Source organism: Triturus cristatus, chromosome 1_2 (assembly GCF_964204655.1).
Source record: "Triturus cristatus chromosome 1_2, aTriCri1.1, whole genome shotgun sequence".
Taxonomy (NCBI): domain Eukaryota; kingdom Metazoa; phylum Chordata; class Amphibia; order Caudata; family Salamandridae; genus Triturus; species Triturus cristatus.
In genome coordinates this window covers 1,088,890,600-1,088,912,533 of record NC_140580.1, presented here as the reverse complement: position 1 = coordinate 1,088,912,533, position 21,934 = coordinate 1,088,890,600, and positions in this window count along the sequence as shown.

Below are 21,934 nucleotides of genomic sequence, written 5' to 3'. Positions count from 1 at the left end.
AGGGAAAGGCGCAGAGCGCTGCTGCTCCACCTAGGAAGCAAAGACATCCACCGCATCTACAAAACTCTCGTGGAAGCCACGCCGAAAACGTACCACACACTGCTGAACGCGCTCAACGCCCACTTCGAGCCCATGGCGAACAGAGACTATGAAAGATTCATCTTTCGTCAAGCCAAACAGGAGGTGGACGAGTCCCTGGATGCGTTCCATGGCAGGCTGAAGGAGTTAGCCAGCACGTGCGGGTTCCGCGACGAACAGGAGGAGATCCGAGGGCAGATCATACAGGGGTGTTACTCGTCCAAGCTTCGTGTCACGGTCCTCCAGGAAGAAGGAAAGCCCCTACTGGACATCCTCACTCTCGGACGGTCGAAGGAGCTCTCGCAGGCGAGGGCCTCGCATATGGAAGCAGCCCTACATCGCCCCGTGAAGACGGAGCAAGTGCAAGTGGCGGAAGCGGTGAACGTAGTGCGGCCTAAAGGGAGACAAGCCGGAGGGAAACGACAACCGGAGGCGAAGAAGAAAGACTGTGGATACTGTGGCGGCCAACCCCACCGCATGCAAGACTGCCCGGCCAGAGGGAAGAAGTGCGGAGCCTGCGGGTGGATGAACCACTTTGCGGCGGTGTACCGGTCCACCAGAGTCAAGAAGGAGGCGGCCCATGCGGTACAGGAAGAGGCAGACAGTGAAGACATGGACGACGACAACGAAGAGTACCCAGTCCATTATGTGTTTGCGATCCACCAGCCGCAGAAGAAGAAGCGCAGACTTCCGAAATGTCGCATCTTAGTCCAACAACAAGAGGTAAAGGCGACAATTGACACCGGGGCCTCCATCGAGTTGATGGCCGCCAATGTCTACCACCAACTGCGTACCAAGCCCCCGCCGCGAGAGGCGAAGATTCAGGTGTACGCGTGCGGCCAGAAGACACCCATTCCCCTCATCGGGTGCTTCAAAACAGAGCTACAACATGGCGAGAGGAGCATCAGCACCACCGTCTATGTCACGGAAGAGGGCAGCGGAATGCTGCTGAGCGGGCAATCGGCCGAAGAGTTGAGACTGATCTCGTTTGCCATGGCATTCCTGGAGGAAGAACTGGATACCACCATGGAAGAGTTGGGAGAAGTTTTTAACGGCATCGGGTGCCTGAAAGGAAAGGAAGTATCCTTTTTTTTTTTTAAATTTTATTTTGATAGTTTTAAGACAAAAGTAAACATACAGCTGTGTTACAAGGAGCGCCAATGTGCGCATATCACAATAGGGGCGGTACAGAGAAGGCAGGACAAATGTAGCGGAGACAGATTCTGTGCGGGGGTGACGTGAACAGCAATACAGACCGCACTGTAAAACATTAGCTAAAGTGCTGAACCCAAGAGATCATTGCAAGGAGTATATACCCCTCTGGGGGAGGGGAGGGGGGGAAGGGGGGGCAGCACCCACATCACGCCTTCCACAGCGACACATTCTCCCATAGAACAGAGAGAAGACCCACGCCACAAGCGCGACCAATGCCAACACATCCCAGACCAAATCTCGAGCAAGCATCCTCAGTCGCCGCACCAGTCGGCACACGCTCATTCAGCATCCTGGCTGCTATCCGAGGCCGTCGCCCCAGCAAGGAGATAGCACTGTAATGGGGCCCATATATCAGCGGGCCGCGACCTGGGCGGCATGAGCTCAGAGTACGTGCGGATCTGATCCTGACAGTAAACTAGATCTCTCATCCACTCCTTAAATTTGGGGGCCCTGCCCCTGCCCCAGCGACATGCCACTCTCCTTTTAGCAAGCAGAAAGGCCAGCGCGATGAATTTACGGTGCGCCGCCTGTATAGGCTCTACATAACCCAGCAGGGCCAGGAGAGGGGAGGGCTGTAATATTGTATCGACCATCTTGGAGAGCGCCTCAAACACCTGGCACCAATAGCGGTGAACTGCATCACACGTCCAGGCCAGGTGAAGAAAGTCCGCACCCGGAGCCCGGCATCTGTCGCAATTATCATTGTCGCGTAGCCGATATCTGTGAAGTCTGGCGGGCGTGAAGTAGAGCCTATGAAGGTATTTATAATGGATAATCCTGAGGCGGCTACTGGAGGATACGCGGTCCGTCTGCATCAGGCAGAACTGCCACTGTTTGTCCGTCAACGGGACACTTAGTTCCAGGTCCCATCTCTCCCTGGCTGCTAACCGTGGCGCCTGCAAGGAGGTGTGGACCGAGCGGTAGATTTTGGAGACAAGCTTAGCTGGAGTGTCGTCGCTTAGTATACGATGCAGCGGAGCCAGATGTGGGGGCTCCTGGGGGAAGCAGGGCATGAGGGCCCTCAGCCCCCGCCGCAGGCGCAGGTAGAAGAAGACATCGAGGGGAGTAGGCTGAATGGTGGCATACATGTGCTCCATGGACCGGAACGTGCCGTCGTGGTACAGGTCGCCCCACGTAGTCACGTGAATAGATTGAAGCAGTTTTCGGAAGCCCGCCTCCTGCAGCAGGGGCATGTTGGGGTGATAAACAAGAGGCAGGAGCGGCGTGTACACCATGTCGAGCTCTAGGGCGGTAGCCAGCTTGGTTCACGCAGTCACCGTACTGATCAATGTCGTGGGCGTCCTATCTCTGCCTGTCACCGGAATGTACAGCGCGCCCTCTATGGGAACGGGATGGGCCAACCAATGTTCAGCAGCTAGTTGGGGCATATATCGGGGCTGCCGCATCCAGTAGTAAGCGTAGTGCGCCTGGGCTGCCTGATAGTAGAGCTCGAAGTTAGGAATGCCGAAGCCACCCTGCTCATAGGGCCTGATCAGGACGTCCTACTGGAGCCGGGGGGACTTCCCGCCCCACACTAGTCTGGTAAGCTTCGAGCGGAGTTGTCGAAAGAAAAAAGCACCAGGATAGAAGGGAATATTCAAGAAAAGGTACAGTAGCTGCGGCAAGATCACCATCTTAATCAGTGAGGACCTGCCAGCCATGGAAAGGGGCAGGGTGATCCATCGATTGATGGAATCTGTAATGCGGGACATGGCCGTTCCATAGTTAGCCCTCATAAGTTCCTCTGTCTTTTTCAATGCGGACGCCCAGGTACTTAAAGTCCCCGTCACACCAGGCAAGTGGGAAGTCGGGCACAAACCTGCTCGTGGAGGCAGTCAGGGGAAATATACAAGATTTGCTCCAGTTGATCTGAATGCCGGAGATCACGCCAAACCGAATGAATTCGCGGAGGATCGGGTTGAGATTTTCCTCCGGCTCCCGTACGTAGAGGGTGATGTCGTCGGCATACATGGATACGAGTATCTGCCTCTGGAAGCACCGCAGTGCTTTGTCCCGATGGTGTTGCCGCAGTTTGGCCGCTAGAGGCTCCATGGCCAGAGCAAATAATAGCGGTGAAAGGGGACAGCCCTGCCTGGTGCCCCTGGTAATGGGGAAGTCAGAGGATAGCCTCCCATTCACTAAGACTCTGGCCCTAGGGGCAGTATACAATAATTTAATCCATGAGATGAATATAGCCGGGAAGCCCATGCGCCCCAGAACTTGGAACAGGTAGTCCCATTCGAGGGAGTCGAAGGCTTTCGTGGCGTCTAGGAACACGGCGGCCATGGGCAGATCGTCATGCACAGAATTAAGGATCGAAAAGAATGTGCGCAGGTTATGCGTCGTGGCCCTACCTGGCACAAAACCGGCCTGGTCAGGCAGTATCAGATTGGGGAGCAATAGATTGATTCGATTGGCGATGAGTTTGGCTAGAATTTTCACATCACAGTTGAGGAGGGAGAGAGGCCTATAGGAGTCACAGTCGCTAGCCTCCTTCCCCGGTTTAAGGAGCGATGTAATGAGGGCCATGCGCATCGATGGGGGGAGATGCCCCACTTCCAATGCATCCTCGTAGACTTCTCTCAGCACCGGGGCCATAAAGTCGATATAGGTTTTGTAGAATTCAATGGGTATCCCGTCGAGTCCGGCGGTTTTACCTGACCTCATCTGCATAATGGCCTCCCTCACCTCATCTAGCTCAAAAGGGGAGCTCAGAAATTCCCGTTGCGCATCGCTTAGCCACCCCAGGGACACGTCTTCGAGGTAATCATGCAGCTGGAGTTCTCCAACTCTAGTGGACGCATAGAGCACGCTATAGTGAGCTACAAATGCATTGAGGATATGCGCGGTCTCACTGTACCTTGCGCCATCCACACCTCTAATCTCCATGATCGTATTAGGCGGTCGTGCTAGCCTCATCGTTGCAGCCAGGGCTTTCCCCGGCCTCTCTCCCTCCCCATAACTCCGGGCAACCCAGTATTTGCCTCGAAAGTTAGCTTCCCGGGTGGCCTCCGCGGTATATTCAGAAATTTTGTCCCGAATGCTTGCCAGCCCGGCGTCGTCAGGGTTGGTCGCAAGCGACGTCTCCAGCGCCCGAAGGTCATCTTCCAAGGTGCGCAGGCGCGCCATAATGCTCTTCAGCACCCCTGATCCTTTGGCAATGCACAGGCCCCGGAGGGTCACCTTGAAAGCATCCCATATAGTCTCAACGTCTTGCACAGAGTCCTTGTTGCGCTCAAAGAAAGCCAAGCACTCCTCCCGCAGCTCCTCCTGAAAAAGGGCATCGAGAAGGATCGTGGGCTGCAGACGCCAGGCCGCCAGAGGGGGGCCGAGTTCCGCCGCCCGCAGCGTGACTCGCACTGGCGCATGGTCAGAGAATGTACGCGGAAGATGTTGCGCTCCGGTCAGCGCCGCATGAAACTGTGGGGTTAGGAAGACGTAATCGAGCCTGGCCCAGGAGCGCGCCTGCGCCGTGAAGTGAGTACCCTCGCGGGCGTCCACATGGAGGTGTCTCCACGTGTCAATCAGCCTATGTTCCGCTATGATGTCCAAAAGCATCTCACGAGACCGTGTGTAATGATGCGGGGCCGGGTGGGACCTGTCAAGCGCCGGGGCAAGCGTGACGTTAAAATCCCCCCCCAGTATGAGGTGCTGCGTACCCACACCTATTAGATCCGCACCGAGGTCCGCGAAGGAGGCAGGGTCGTCTACATTGGGACCATAGCAGCAGGCCAGAGTAACCATTTTATGGCCCAGTCTCCCCCACATCAGGCAGTATCGGCCTTGGGCATCACTTTTCATACCCGCCAGCACGAAGGGGGTAGTCCGTTTAACTAATATAGCAACCCCACGGGAATATGAGGAATAGGACGAAAAGGTAGAGCACTTCGCCCACCTGTTAGCAAAGGTAGGGGCAGCCCGCGCACGGAAATGGGTCTCTTGAAGGAACGCTATGTGTATAGCGTGGCGATCTAGGTAGGAGAGGACGTTCCTTCGTTTTCTAGGGTCCCCCAGGCCTCTAACATTCCATGTGAGTATATTCAAATCAGTGTCCCCCATGGCTAGGTCGACCAGGACAAGTAGGAAGAGCAGCGGCCGAGGGGCCCAATCCAGTCACCCCCCACCCGCTGCATGCGCGAATTGCACCACGCACCACACACCAAGCCTCAAGCGCTCCACCGTCCACATCACCAGTCAAGCCGAGGTCGAATGTATCATTAGTAAACGGGTAAACACCACGCCCCCACAGGGCTACACGCCGCGAAGAGGCAGCAAAAGCTTGGAATTGCTCCCTGAGCGGCAGCGTCTTGAACACAGCTGTATCAAACATAACAACAACATGAAGAACCATCTCGGGTCTCGAACCTAACCCAGCTGCCTGTCCTAGCAGATCACCAGTATCAGGCTCCAGTGCTGGGCAACAGAGGGAAGTGAGGTGCTTAGTCCTCCAGCGCCTTGACCTTAGGGCCCACCCAGCCGCCCCTAAAACAACCCCACATCCCAACTTGGGCAAGACTACCCACAAAAACCCGCATCCCACCACCCCGCCCTCCACCCACTGAAGCAACCCAAACTCGCCAGAAATGTCTACCCTCCCCCCACCCAGTAGAACCCTCAGTAAGCTCAACAGGAGCAACTCAGTCAATAGAGTCCAGGGGGTACACCCTACAGGGGACATCCAGAGGGCACACAGATCCACCCTTGCCTGCCCGTAACCCACCATAGTCATAGAGGGAGGGAGAAGGGTGGTGCCTGGCATACATTACCGATCTCCGTCCAGCACGCAACCGGGCCTCCGTCACTCAGTCAGTACATAGCCCATCAAGTGGTTCACAGGGGAGGGCAAAACAGGAAAGGCACAGAGAAGTGGCACAGTAATGCAGAGAAGGAATCACGTTAACTCCCAGGTTGGCAGTCAATGTTCGCTCTCCGGGGCCGCATCTTGTTCATCAAGTCGGTCACGATGCGCTTTCCGTAGGGATTTCAAAAAGTCCTCCACCTGCTGCGGGTTCGTGAAGAAGTGTTGCTTCGCTTGATGGGTGACACGTAGCTTCGCCGGGTAAAGTAGTGCATAGTCGATGTGGAGGGCTCTCAGCTTTTTCTTAACATCAACAAATTTGCGACGCTGGTCCTGCACAACAGGAGTGAAATCAGGGAAGACGGTGAAGTTGACACCCTCAAAGGACAAATTCTGGTTCGCCCGCGCAGCCCGCAGCGCTGCATCTCGGTCGCGGTAGTTCAGGAGCCGCGCGATGATGGGCCGGGGTGGGGCGCCGGGACGCGGTCGCGGGCCAAGTGACCGGTGAGCCCTCTCCACGATGAACTGCTTGGAGAAGGCGTCTGCGCCAATAGAGGCAATGAGGATCTTCTCTACATATTCCTCCATGCGCCCCGTGTTGGTGGACTCCGGCACACCCACCACGCGGATGTTATTGCGCCGGCTGCGGGCTTCCAACTCCTCATTTTTAGCAGCTATGAGGGGCAGGACATTGTCCATTTTATTGAGCTGAGTAGAGTGGGATGCGGTCGCATCTTCAGTCTCCGAGATCCGCCGTTCGGCCTCAGTAAGGCGCTCCTCATGGGCATCGATCTTCTGCGCGTATGCATCCATTCGGGATGTAAGGCGGTCCACCTTATCCACCACCGTGGCGAAGCCCTGCCTCATTTCCCGCATCATTTGCTGCATATCTATCGTCGGCGGGGCCGTGTCCACGTCCAGCCCCGGGGGGGCCTGCGCGCCTCCATCATCCGGCGCACTCCGTAGCCCCGGCTTCGCAGCTGGGGCAGTAAACGACAGCTTCGCCTGCCTAGCGTCGTGCTTGCCCATCGCGGGCTCGTTGTGGGGGACCAGTCCACACCACAGAGCTGTCTGCAGGACGGAAACAGGGGGCCAGCAAAGGGCGGCGCAGCCCCGGTAGGCGCCGGTGTGGACGCCGCACCAGCCCAGCACCCCGGAGCAGCAATGGAGGCAAGCGCTCCGACAAGTCACACCGCCACAAGAGCGAGCTCAGCCAGCACTCCGATGCGGGCCCAGCGCACGGGTAGGCCGCAAGCCCACGCAGAGAAGCCTTCTCACCTGGGACCCCAGAGTAGTACCAGCAGGGGGGGGCCTCCAGGCCGCAGCGAGGGGAGGCAGGGGGAGTCGTCCAGGAGCAGTGTAAGCCAGGTCCGTGAAGTGCCAGGCCAGCGCCGCATATCACTCTTCCGCCAGCAGCACCGCCGGTAGGCCAGATAGCGCCGTCGCAGTGTCCGCGTCCTGATCAGCTCCGGCGGCGGGGCGGCAGCGCCCAGGCAAAGCGGGGGGGGCCCCCCCAACCGCCAAGCAATGCAGTCTCTCCAGTCCCGGGGTCACACAGGGAGTCCCCGTCATCTACCAGCACCGCCCGTTCGCCAGTCGGAGGCCTGCCACTCTTCGCCGTAGGGCCTCAGGGATCCACACGGCGGCAGGGGGGGGGGCCAAGCCAGGCACAGGGAGACTCCAGCACACCTCCGCACCCCGCCGCCTCCGCACCGCAAACAATCCCCACGTTCTCCGCAGCAACGGTCGCTTCGGCCAGGGGGTAGGCCGGGGCCCACCTGCCCCGTGCACAGCACCGGGCTCGCGTGGTTTCGGAATCCGGCCGCCGTCACCACCGCGTCTCAGCTATCGGCCCGGCGGGGCTTTCAACGCGTCTCCCAGCGTCCTCGATGGGCTCTCGGCTTCAAGACTTCAGCCGGAGCCGCCAGGGCCCAGCAGCCACATGGACACCCGGTCACGGTCCGGCGGGCGATCGGGAAAGCAGGATAATTGAAGGATTTCGTGTCCAGGCAGCAGGAGCCTCACCGAAGCGCGGCCATACTGCGTGCGCGCCCTCTAGCGCCCCCCCCGAAAGGAAGTATCCTTACACATCGACCCGTAGGTCCAACCAGTGGCGCTGAGGCACAGGCGAATTGCTTTCCACCTGAGGCAAAAGGTCGAGGAGGAGCTGGAGGCCCTGGAGAGACAAGGCATTATCGAAAAGGTCAGTGGGCCAACCCCGTGGGTATCCCCGATCGTCATTGCCAGGAAGCCGAGGCAGCCAGGACAAGTCCGCATCTGTGTGGACATGCGCCTCCCTAACGCCGCGGTCAAGAGAGAGCGACACCTGACGCCCACCATTGATGACATCCTGGGAGAGCTGAACGGGGCCAGGTGGTTTTCGAAGATGGACCTACGGTCAGGCTATAACCAGCTACCACTTCATCCGGACTCGAGGTACATTACCACGTTCTCCACCCATGTGGGCCTCAGACGGTATCGGCGCCTCAACTTCGGCATCTTGAGTGCCGCCGAGGTATTCCAAAATACCATCAGAGAAGTACTCAGTGGGCTCCCCGGCGTGCTCAACGTGAGCGACGACCTGCTCATATATGCGTCAACCATAGAGGAACACCACCAGCGGTTGAGAGGGGTCCTCAAAAGGATTCAGGAGTCAGGCTTGACCCTGCACCGGGAGAAGTGTCAGTTCCTGCAGAACAAGATCAGTTTTTTCGGATACACCTTTTCAGACCAAGGGGTGGCCCCAGACCCGGACAAGGTGAAGGATGTCCAGGATGCCCCAGCTCCGATGAACATCTCGGAGGCCCGGAGTTTCTTGGGCATGGTCAACTTCTGCGGCCACTTCATTCCGGATCTCTCCAACCTCACCAAACCCCTCAGGGAGCTGACCAAGTCGTCGACCACGTGGCAGTGGGGCCCGGAACAGGAGCAAGCGTTCCAAGCAACGAAGGCGGCCCTGTCTGCGGACACTACCCTCTCGTACTTCGACCCGGCAAAGCCCACCAACGTGGCGGTCGATGCAAGCCCTTTTGGGTTGGGAGCGGTATTGACACAACTCCAGAATAACGAAGAGTGGGCCCCCACTGCCTACGCCAGCAGGTCCCTGACCGAAACGGAGCAGCGGTACTCGCAAATCAAGCGAGAAGCCATCGCCATCCACTGGGCCTGCGGGCATTTTCATGTGTATGTGTATGGCCATCACTTCATGGTAACAACTGATCACAAGCCCCTCATACCTCTATTCCAGGGGTCGTCCTCGAAGCCGCCACCCCGGATTGAAAAGTGGATACTCCAACTACAAGGGTACGACTACCAGGTGGAGTACAAACCAGGGGCCACGAACCCGGTGGATTATCTGTCACGGCACCCGAGGAAAGCCACAACGGAAGAGAAGGAGGAGGCTGAGGATACAGAGGAGTATGTCCGGTATGTGACGGAGCGGTCACGACCCCTCCCGATGAGCCTGGCCGCAATCATAGAAGCATCAAAAGGCGATGAATGCGTGACAGCAGCGGCGGAGGCCGTCAGGTCAGGGGATTGGAGGACAATCCAAGAATCGCTAAACAGGAGGACTCCCCAAGCCAAGCTGACACTGGAATCGATCTTGAAAGTGAAAAGTGAGCTGTCCGTGGACGCCCAAGGATGTCTTCTGTGAGGCCCGAGGCTAGTCATGCCGGCTAGCCTCGCTCAACAGGCGGTGGACCTCGCCCACAGGGGACATCAAGGAATGGTGAAGACAAAGGGCAGGCTCCGAGCCAAAGTATGGTTCCCAGGCATGGATGCGATGGTTGAGCAGACGGTGAGAACCTGCACGTGGTGCCAAGCAGCAGGACAGCCGGAACGCCCTCACCCGGTGGCGACCGAAGATAATCCCCTGAGACCGTGGGAGTGTGTGAGTGCCGATTTCGGGCATCTCCCCGATGGACGGTATGCGTTAGTCATTATTGATGACTTCACCAAATACCCAGAGGTCAAAATCGTGGGGAGCCAGACAGCTACTGAAGTGATAGCGAAGTTCGAGAAAACCATCACCACTCATGGCATATTCGGGGTGGTCAAGACCGACAATGGACCGCCTTTCCAGGGGCAGGAGTTTGCAGAATATCTCAAGAGCTGGGGGATCCATCACCGCAAAGTAACACCACGGTGGCCCCAAGCCAATGGAGAGGTGGAGAGGTTTATGAGGACACTCAACAAAACCATTCGCATAGCCATGGCTGATGGATCTCCACTGGAAAGGGCGATATACAGTTTCCTGAGGGAATACCGGATGACCCCCCATGTCACAACCGAGGCAGCGCCAGGAACAGCCACCATGGGAAGAGTCGTAAGTGACACGATCCCACACCACCCTACTTGGGTTCCGGCACAAGCCACCAACGAAAAGACTCTAGCCAATCGGAGGCGCTCGAATGACCACGCCAGCCGACGAAGGGGAGCTAAGGAGTCCACGATACCACGGCAGGATCGAGTGTACGTGAAGAACCGCTACCCAGGCAGCAAGTTCAGACTTCCTTTTGAACCACAACCATGGGTCGTCACCCGCCGGACAGGCACGATGGTGACCGCTCAAAGAGGTGCTGAAACGGTCACCCGAGATGTGTCTTTCTTCAAAAAAGTCCACCAAGGAACACCTTCACGTCCCGGGGCCGAACCAGAGGGGCCAGACCCCGACCAGCCGAGCGGAGATCAGGAGGGGGAGGACGGTCGGAGTGAGCATGGTGGTTCCCAGTCCATCCCAGCCACCCCGGGGAGTAACCTGCCAGGCGGCTCCCCATCCCGGGTAGAGCCCAATACCCCAAGGCGCAGAACCCCCGATGTGGCCCTTTCCAGAGGCGGCCCATCCCGCTACAACCTGAGGAAGAACCCGGCACCGTCATCCCAGCTGGCAGACTATATGGTGTAACCTGTAAGGACTGGCAGACTGGTAACAGACTCATCGTTGGTTTTCTGGTTTTATGTTTTGCTTAATGTTTGATAAAGGTTGGAAGGAGTGTAATGTTTGGCGCGCGCGAGGCGTTCTAGCCTTCCGCGCTGCCGGGATGCGCTAGCGCTGACGCTTGACGTCAAACGCTAGCTAATATAAATAAAGAGGCGTGGCCTCGGCGCGGCGGTCGGAGCCGCGTGTGTTAACTATGAAGTACCGGCTCCTGTGTCTTCTTTAGCGCTGCTGCGCGATCATGTTATCTAGAGCGCTAGAAACGCTACACAGAGCAACCATTTGTCTGTTGGTAGTTTTTAAATGAAGCTAAACTGAATTTTATGGGAATAGCTCAGTGGGTACTAGTCTGTCACAGATATCCTTGTGTTACTTGCAGTTCAGAAGTTACTATCCTAACTTAGGACAGTGACCTATGAACTGTCATCAAAGAGCTGCATACAAACTTCGCTTTTTTGTGTTGTGATATAGTTAGAACTTCTCAATTCTTTCATTATTCTAATGTTACTAAAAATAGTTTGTTTGGGCAGTTATACATTTTTATCAGTAAAGCCAACCCTCAACCACTTGAGTACTCTTTAAATCCTGAGTTTGTGCTTCTCCAGACCAAACCCTCGTAAAATATATTGCCCACCAGAATGGATGAAGTGATTTCTACACCTTGTAATCCTCGTTGGCTTATGTGACATCCCCCGTAGACTGATTTCTTGTCTCTGTATAATGTGTGCTGTGATGTAAAGTACTGTAACACCCTACACTGATATGAGTAGCGCTATACAACTAATGGAATGGATATGAGAGAGGGGCAACGGAGAGATGAGGGGCACTAGTGGAGGGTGGCAGTGAGGGAATCCCAGGAAGAGGTCGTGGGGTGGGGGGCAGCTACGGAGAGATGAAGGGCGCTGGTGCGGGTGGCAGTGAGGGAGTCAGAGGAGGAGGTCACGGGGTGGGGGGAACTACAGAAAGAGGAGGGGCACTAGTGGAGAGTGGCAGTGAGAGAAGCCGAGGAGGAGGTCATGAGGTGGGGGAACTACAGAGAGATGAGGGGCACTAGTGAAGGGTGGCAGTGAGGGAATCTGAGGAGGAGGTCACGGGGTGGAGGGGAACTACAGAGAGATGAGGGGCTCTGGTGGAGGGTGGCAGAGAGGAAATCTGAGGAGGAGGTCCTGGGTGGGGGGGCTATAGAGAAATGAGGGGCACTAGTGGAGGGTGGCAGTGAGGGAAGCCGAGGAGGAGGTTATGGGGTGGGGGAACTACAGAGAGATGAGGGGCACTGGTGGAGGGTGGCAGTTAGGGAATCCGAGAAGGTCATGGGGTGGGGGTAACAACTGAGCGATGAGGGGCGCTGGTGGAGGGTGGCAGTGAGGAAATCTGAGGAGGAGGTCATGGGGTGTGGGGGAGCTACGGAGAGATGAGGGGCACTGGTGGAGGGTGGTAGTTAGTGAGACTGAGGAGGAGGCCATGAGGGGAAGTGGCTACGGAGTGATGAAGGGCACTGTTGGTGGGTGGTTGTTAAGTTATCTACAGAGAAAGAGGTCAAAAAGACTTTTGCACCTGCACTAAAGCCAGCCCTGTCATGGCCTTTCTGTTTTTGTTTATTTAATTAACAGTCAGGTGATTAGGACAACTGTGGAGCATACTTAACATGCATGCTAATTACATTTACTGTTATATTCAATGTTTCAAGTTTGAAGGTGATTTTACTATTGTTTTTTACTGGGAATAATGAAAGTGGAACTGAATGGTGGCTGATATGGGGCTGGGTCCCAAGGTCAGCTGTGAGATAAGGTGTAATGGAGAGGGGTGGTAGAAAAGTTGATAATCAAGTCTGTAAGGGAGTGCGCTGCACAGTCATGGGTCAGGTGGAGGTAGTAATGAAGAGGGTTTCTCCCTGAAGGCTCGCACAGAGGGAGCCCGAGTAGAGTCACTTGCTAGATACTCCCACCTTAGAAACCTCCTCTTCCCATCAAAGGGACATTACATGGAAGAAAAGCACTTTTTGAGAGTGATAACATTTAGAAAGAGACTTGGAAAAGAGTGTTTTACTGTACCTTGTAAGACTAAGGAGAGATAAAAGGAGGGCCCAGAAGCAGGCCTGGCTAGATATATAAGCGATAAATCGGGCCAGCAGTGGCCCACCCGAATGTACCCTTGGCCCACCCAAAGAAAAATTCCTGGAGCCGGGCCTGCATACAGCAATTAATACTAGGGATTTTGCTATGTGTAGGCAGTGTAATTAATAGATACTGGCATTAATTACTTTATGGATATGCAGAGTATCAGCTTTTGAAGGATGAGAGGCTGAGTAGGCCCTGCCAGGACTGAAACACGTAACTGCAAATCACACTGAATGTCAGCAATGATTGCTAAAGGCGCAGAGTCCTCTTGACAGCTAAAAGTTGCTCATCTTCTCCGTAGCAATAACTATGTAACATATAGGGCCACATTATCAAGGAACGGCGATAACATTATCGCCGCTTTAGCGGCGCGAAACTGCCGCTAAAGCGGCGATAATGGGCTTGATAATATGCCCTTGAGAATTCCAATAGAAGCCCAGGTTCACACCAGAACATGGGCTTCTATTGGAATTCTCAACGGCATATTATCAAGCCCATTATTGCCGCTTTAGCGGCAGTTTCCTGCCGCTAAAGCGGCGATAATGTTATCGCCGTTCCTTGATAATATGGCCCATAGTGCCTGTAAAGGATAATTATCTGAAAAAATCGAATTACAGCACATGCCTTTTGGCATTTTAAACAATTATAGATTCCGGAGGATAAGGTTAAGCTAAATCAGGTATCAGTAAAACAAAATAATACTCGTAAAAAGTGTGAAAACAGCGGAAGCGTATCTCTAGCGCGCTGTTGCAGACTCCGAGGAGTGATGGCGCCGGAGCCCCGGCGTGCCGCCCAATGCCCGAAGACTGCAGAGGAGATTACGGGGCCATTTCTGTGGGGAATACATCTGAAGCGCCCATTTATCAATAGTTCGTGGCCTGACATTTATAAAGCTTTTTTTCTTCTTCTTAATAGGAAAATCCAGCTTGCCTGGCAATCGGAGAATGTATGTTTTTTTCTTCAGGTGAACTTTGTAAACTGCTTCCTTGCTAATTGTTCTAGACACTTACCAGCAGTACATTTTGTATTCTCATATTTTTGCAACATGAAGGAGAAGAGGATCCGTAAAAGGTCCACGCGCTTGACGCTTTTGGTCCGGCCAGTGGTTCTGGAAACGCATTGATGTCACGGTCTTGCCTTCACAATAGTATAACCCCTTCCAGGAGGCGAGTTGTCCCCCCTTCCTTTGCTTTAAACAACTGCGTTCCTCATTCCCCTCAAATCAAACCAATGACACAGTGCTTTGGTGCCAAAAAAAGGTTGCAGTTTATTCAACACAACATGTTTATATTTTGCAAAATCATGGTTATCCTATTCTTAATCTTTCATGGGAATATCCTTCCTTTTCTTTGCAGTCCTTTTTGTTGCTGCGTAGACCCAGCCTCCTCAAGTTCTGGGGACGGTAGGTATCACCTGTCTAGGGCTCTGTTTCCCGGGTCAAGGCTTCAACTTGCTACCGATCTGGGACATGCCTGGGCTGCAAGTGCCGTCCCGCTTGCCCTGCCCTTTCGTTGGCTCTACCGGCTTAGCCCCGCTGAGTTACCTTCTCAAAGTCTTGCATAAAGAGCTCCATTCACGGTAGAGGAGGCCACGATGAGCAGGGACAGTGTTGCAGATGGCCATTGGTATAGCGTGAGGAGCTGGTCGGATTTCGCAGTTGGTCATTCCTGGAGCTTTGAGATGGTGGTCACCGTGGGTTGGCATTGCTGTAGTGCAGATCTCGCGTTGCCGGTTGCCGCTGTTGGTCACTGTAGCACAAAGAGCAGGTCCTCACCACTTCTTGTTAGCGGTCGTCTCTGCACAACGGGCCTGTTCATGGTCTCGAAGAGCCCAAACTTTAGGATTTCACCTTTTCTTCTAGGGAGGTACTCAGGCTGATACCAACCAAGGGTCCAGGTAATGGAGGCACCTCTAGGGGATCAGGAACTCACTCCAGTAGAGGCCAGAAGGGCTCCAGGCGGTACAGTTGCAAGTCCAGGCAGATCCAGTTGCCGCAGGTCAGCTGGGCAGTTGTATGAGACCTCTGTCCCTGTAGCTGAAACAGGAGGTCAGCCAACTGACCCTTAGAGTCACTCAGAGTAGCCTGGGATGAAGGTAGGCATGTCCAGTCGTCCTTCTCAGACAGCAAGGCAGTTCTCAAGCAACAGGACATTCCTCAGGCATCAGAGGAGTCCTTCTTCTGTAGTGTGCACAAGTCCAGGAATGTTCTGATAAGTTGATCTGAGAGTCCAATATTCATAGCTGGTGCTAGCATTTGTGTGTGTGGGGACACCCTGCCTACCCTCACATCTGGTTCTGGAAAGTTTTTCCCTTCTCTTGTCAAGGCTCCAAGACGTCTGTGGTGACAAAAAACTGGTGTCAGATTCCTTTGTGTGTGCTTGAGGCAAGCCCTTTGAAGTGCAAGTAGGACCTTTGAAGTGCACATCTCCGCCCCACCCATCCTGGCAGGATGGCCCATCCCACCCACAGCTAATCCTTTTTGTGTCACTGTCTTGGAGGAATACACAACTCCCAACAGCAGAGCAATTCACAGTCATGTGACCCAGGACACTTATGGAAGGCACAAATGGTTAGGATAAGAAAATACCAACTTTCTAAAAGTGGCATTTTCAGAATTGTGAATAAAATCTGACTTTACCATTAAAGCGGATTTTAAAGTGCATTTTATTTAAGAGTAAACAGTACATTTCTATCTATTCCCAATTCAAAGTTATCACTAATTAACTGTAATAAGGTAACCAATTATTAGTCAATGGAAGAGATAGGCCTTTCGGCAGTGAAAAATGACTTTATGAATTTTCCACTACCAGGACATGTAAAGCCTAAGTACACATTTTACTTTATAAATTCTTTGCACCCTATGAGCCTTTAGGGCCAACCTTAGGGGTCACTTAGAAGTATTAAAAAAAGTAAGGTTCAAGCCTGGTAAAAGGGTTATTTTGTGAGGGTGAACTGGTAATTTGAAACTGCAATACAGACCAATTGTAGAGAGCATTTGTAGGCATAGAGCCAGGACCGAACTGGCCGTAGCGGGCATCGGAATTTTTTATGGTGGACCGGAAGGGTGGGGGCCAGTTTTGGACCAGTGGGGTTTGGTACAGGCGGCCGCTTTCACATCAGTGCTGCAATATCAGCCCCCTGTACCAGAAGCAGCAACAGTATTTCCCACCAGCTGCCCCCCCTGCTGCCGGTCAGACTTATTTGCCAGGGCTGGTTTGCAATCCCAGTCTGGCCCTGCGCAGATCCCAGGGCAAAGATTCTCAGTTGCTCACCACTTGCTACGGTATTGACTGATTGGGGGTTTATAAAGATCACAAAAAGGCATTATTGGAGGAAGAGGTTACAAATAAGGAGACCAGGGAGGATTACCTAGTGTATTTGTCTGTTTATTCTGATATGGGTTACAGTCCATCAATACCTGGCAACGAAGGGAATGTGTGATATGTAGATTGTTGTGAGAAAATTACCTTAAAACAATTCTGTACTTTTGCGCGTTACATATCCATGGAGTACCACTCCATTTTTAGGTCTCGCCTACTAGATAGAGCATGTGCTGTCTGTTGCAAGACATATCGCAGGCTTACTAAGAACATAAAGGGGCTTGGAGCATGCCCACTGCTTACCGTTGTTTGGCTCTCCTATCACTTTCATTTGCCAGCTTCTTATTTGTATCTCAACTTGTCAATCTTGTGCTTGTCCCTCCCATGGAGCATTGCCTCTTTGCCATCTATTTTGATTGCCTTGATCCTTTCCCTCCACTGTTTGCTTTTCAAGCAATTCTTTTGGTTTTGGTTTAAGCATTCCATGGGAGTGCAGGTGCTTTCCAGCTGTCTTCTTCATGTACTTTTCTCCCACTGCACTCCGTGCTGGTCTCTGTTATGCATGCGCTTCTCGCTGCCCCCTCAGCGTTTCCCTTTCTCTCACGTACTCCTGCATTGCTTTCTCACCCATGTGCTTTTTTCATGTCTGCTCCGACTTTTAACCCATTTTCTCCACCCCATGGCTCCACTTTGCTCTCTCTATGCTGTCTGCCTTTCCCCATCAGCGCCATTTGTGGTGCTTCACCCGCCCATGCCCTTCATGTTGCTTCCGCCTCCCGTTGATTCCCACCCCTTATGTTGCTTTCCCCCACCACATTAAACACAAAAATATTTTCACACTTTTTTTTTAGTTACTGTTGCAACTCGGATTGGTAAATACAAAGAAAAAGAAAATGGCTCCATCATTTTGTGTGTTGTGCATACCCAGAAAACAATGTGGCCCACCAACTTTTTTTTATATTCTTTAGCTACACTGCCCAGCTTCGGGCATGCTGTGTTTTATTGTTAAAAAACATTGGCAAAGCCTTTAGGTCCTATAGGCAAGACCTATTGGCTTCCCAGGTATTGTTTTGCTTGTGCCACTACAAGTGAAGAGCAACTTTGTGCACATCAGTCAGGTTCACCCCAAAAGGAGCAGTCCAGCCCTAGTTGCTAGGCAGTGCCCGCTCCGCACGTGGTTAAGGGCATCCAGGGAGCTGTTCCTCTCTCAGTGAAGTATATGATCAGTCCTTGTGCATAGAGAGCAAGGGATCAATGGCTCGAAAATAGAAAACACTAATCCCAGAGAGAGGGAGCATGCCAAATGCAAAGGATTGGATGGAAATCCTTGAGTTCACAGTACAACATGATCAATCATTGATCATATCCTTTTGGCCAGGAACAGTGCGGTCTTCTGAGCAGAGATTCAACCAAGACCGGTGTTCTTCCTCAACTGGCTTATGAATAATCACTTTAAACAGTTTTATTGATCTATTATGAGAGGGCTGGACTGGTCTGCAGGGCAATCAAGCAGTGCCCGACGGACTGGTGTGCCAGGTCAGTGTATGGGCCAGCCTTTGGGTGCTTGCGGGGATGTATTGGCCAACGATAACTACACTGACTGCTGTATATGGGGAATAGATAAACAATCTGTATTCTATGTGCAAACATCACGTCCAGGTACAAGTCTCTATCGTTTCTTTTGGGATATATATTAGCAATCCCGCGTGTGTAACAGCAGTTGCAAACCGCATTGGCAATGCCAATAGGTCAAGCATATGAATGAACTGTCAGGGCAAACCTAAAAATTAATGTAGGTTAATGACTGCCCTCCTCCCATCTGTGCTGCTGCCAGAGAAAAACACCATGAATTATTTAGTTATCTAAGACACTTTAATAGCATTACCTTATCATGTGAGTGCCCCTGAAAATTCAAGCTCAGGCAGCTGGATAAATAAACAAGACTAACACAGCTGTGTGGCGGCAAGCACTGTTGGTTTGGAAGCACCCAACTTCTGCCCAATCGGAACATGTACTCCTGGTTCCCAACATTTGGACGGAGCCAAAGTCCCTTTCTAGGGATGCTCACACAATTGTCTGACAACAGCTCTGCTGTCAAGACAGACCATATGAAGGGGTCCTAGAATCGCCCAAATTCTTCATTTCATTATGCGCTCTATACGTCACTCTCTTTCACAGTCAGCTACTTTCAGCAGTTCAGCCAGACTTTCATCCCATTCAGGCAAGGGAGCCTTCTTCCTGTGTCTCATAATATGCACCTTAGAATGTACCAATGTCAGTGGGGTAGCATTGGATAGACCTATGACCAGGGCCACTGGAATCAGGTGACAGGGAAGAACCAAATTACGTGGTAGAGTTGAGTACACTTTGCACCAAGAGAAGGCATATTGTGCGATTTAATGTGGCAGATTTCGTGATAATATTAATTCATCATTTTGTCTTTTTTACACTTGTTTAAACTGTCTGCACAGTGGTTGCACCTCGTTAGTACCAGTTTAACACCTAATGCCAGCAACATGCAACAGAAATGTGGCCAGTCAACCTTTGCAAAGGGCCTTACACTGTGCTGCAACACGTCACTTTGTTTTTATTGACTTTTTGAACCGTTTGAGCTAGAAACATGTTATTTTGTGCAAAAGAGGCCTTGCTAATACATTTTTTTAGGGAAGATGAAATGAAATGACTATCACGCTGCAATCTGACAGGTTAACTCATCAAATCGTATTTCAAAGAACACTGCCTTGTTTTTAATAAATATGTTGTACTTTTATAGTCAGTGTATTTTAAAACAGTTGGTTTTAAATGTGAATTTTGTAAATTCTTTTAAAGATATCTGTGTTATATCTAAATAAAGATTATTATTATTATGTTATTTTGTTAAAATCTTCAGATTGTGCAGTAGGTGATGAAACATGACAAATGTGGGAAATCTATATTTAGGCAAAAATAATTGCAGCTGCTCAATCGCATAATTCCAGTGGTCCTTCCTATGACATACGTCACATAGTGAAGTAGCGCAATCTACGCAGATGCCATAAACACAAGACCGCTGGCCGTGGGTCGAACAACAGCTAAGAATGCCGGGGCATGGCCACAGAGCAATTCAAAACTCAGCAGGGGGGGTGTCACCAGCACTCTGAGTGATTAAGTGGACCTGGTTTGTGCAAACTAAGGGGCGTCCCCAAGACCCCTCCTCCAATATTGCCCAGGGCTTGCAATAATTCAGGGATTGAGACTGCTGCACTAGAAGTGGAGTGGATCCCTAGCTATGCAGCAGGCAACGTGATAGTTGGTGATGCTGCCAAGATTAACTGTCACTCTAGCCGAATTTAACACGTAAAGATTGGAGGAATTTAAGGACTTCACCTTTTAACATTTGGGGCTTATTTACAAGCCCCTTGCGCAGGTGGTGATTCACTTTCAATATGGGGAAAAAGTGACGTACCGACAACTCAAGGGGCTTACAAATAAGCCTCTTGACGTCTCTATGGAGAACCACCAGTCCCAGTGAATGGGAGCATTTCTAATCAGAATTCCAGAATTATACCACAGTGGTACCCAAGAAGGGAGAAAAGGATGAACTCTAAATGAGTTATGAGCGAATTTTAAGACAGTCAACAAGGTGTGGGCCTTAGGGTTGTCAAGGCCAGAGGCAGCAGTTTTGATTATCGAGCAGGCATATTCCCCTACTACTAAATAGAAAGTTCCTTTTTATGATGACCTGTTTTTGGAGGAGTTATAAAGTGTCAAAAAAGCTATCAGCTGAGTCTTTTGGTGAGCCAGGTAGTACTGGTCCATGCAACAGTCTCCCTCCATGGAGTGTGCCTGTAATAAGCAGGGTTTCAGCTTTTAACCCCCTCATTCAAACAGTTTAATACCTGAGTTGATCTTTGATATAATAGATCGATGCAGCAGAAGTGGGAGCATACTGAAGACATAGTTGAACCTGGGGGCTATGACGATGTTCACCACATGAAACCTGGCCAAAGGGGGAAGAGTTAAAATGAGGCCAAAGAGCAAGTCAATTCTTAGTTTTAACCGGGAGGGTGGTAAGGGCCACCTACTATGTTGCTGAAACATCTATTGAACAAAAAAACAAGATATATCAGGCCCCTGGGTTCGATCTCAAGTTATACCCACCCAGACTAGCTATAATAGGAACAACAGACATGGGTTGAATGTCAATTTTTCCCCAATTGATTTTATAGCTGAACAGCTTGACAATGACTCTATTTGAGACATTAATGGAGGTGGGGAGGTAGCAGGTGAAGTGCATAAGGAGGTAAGAGAGTAGCTTTTACTTCCAATTGCTTAACCCTCACTTTTAATTTTGCAATAGAAGAATTTCCCATCAGTAGGCCTCACGAGGTCACTTTACCTGCTGCCCAGAGAACTTGAGTCTAAGAGACAGATTTCCATTCTTGAATGTGTGACTATAAGAACTGAGGAACTTCTTCTCTTCCTGGGGTCTCTGTTTACCAGCTTGCATTCTCTATAAAGCCAGGGAACGGCTTATATGACCCAATTCCAGGCAGAATGGAAGTGGCAACTGGTCTGCAATACCACTATCCAGTATGCCACTAACCAAAAGCAAAGGCAGGAGAGAATCATGTAAGAGTTAAAATATCTATATGCAAGGATGTGCTATGTATTGGTGAATGAAAGGAATAAAAACTTTCCTTGGGTATTGTCAATCGCCACATGCCCACAACGCCATGGTAGTGCTCATGACGTTTGTCCATGGCCAAGTATGGGTCGAACGCTAAGTTCCAGTTGTCCCCTATGAAAGTCTTAGTATTGCTAAATACGTTGAGTAGTTTGGAGAAGATAGATAGGAAAGCCTTCTTGTCCATGTTGGGTGCACAAACAGTGCTGACAGTGAATGTGGAATGCAATGGTTTTACTTGCACAAAAGCGTATGTACCATCTATGTCTGTCCACTTCAAAAGAAGTTTAGAGGGGAGTGAGTTCCTTGAAAGAATCACCACACCATGTTTCTTTGAACCATTTGAAGGCCTGAGGGTGTAATATGTAGGGTATCTCAAATGGCTACAACTGACCACCTGGCCATTCCTTCTTAGGTTGTTCTGGCTCCAACGGGCTTATCAAGAAGGGATTGTATTTGTAATCCAAGTAATGCAACACTTTTTTTGATAAAGTGGGACAAGCCAATAATATTCAGATTGACAATGTTTTGTGGTGGTGCACTTTGCAACAAACAAGCCCAGGAATCGCATTTTGGTGAAGGTCTGAGGTTACATAACATACACATACCATGTGTATTTGTAAAGCGCACGTTCACCCGGAGGTATCTTGGTGCTGAATAACGGATGTATTGTTTTACCCAACGGTACTCATTTTATCGACCTCAGATGGATGAAAGGCTGAGTGGACCTGCCAGGATTTGAGCCTGTGACCATGAGGTCAAACACAGGCCCCTGCAGTGGAGGCATTGGTCCACTGAGCC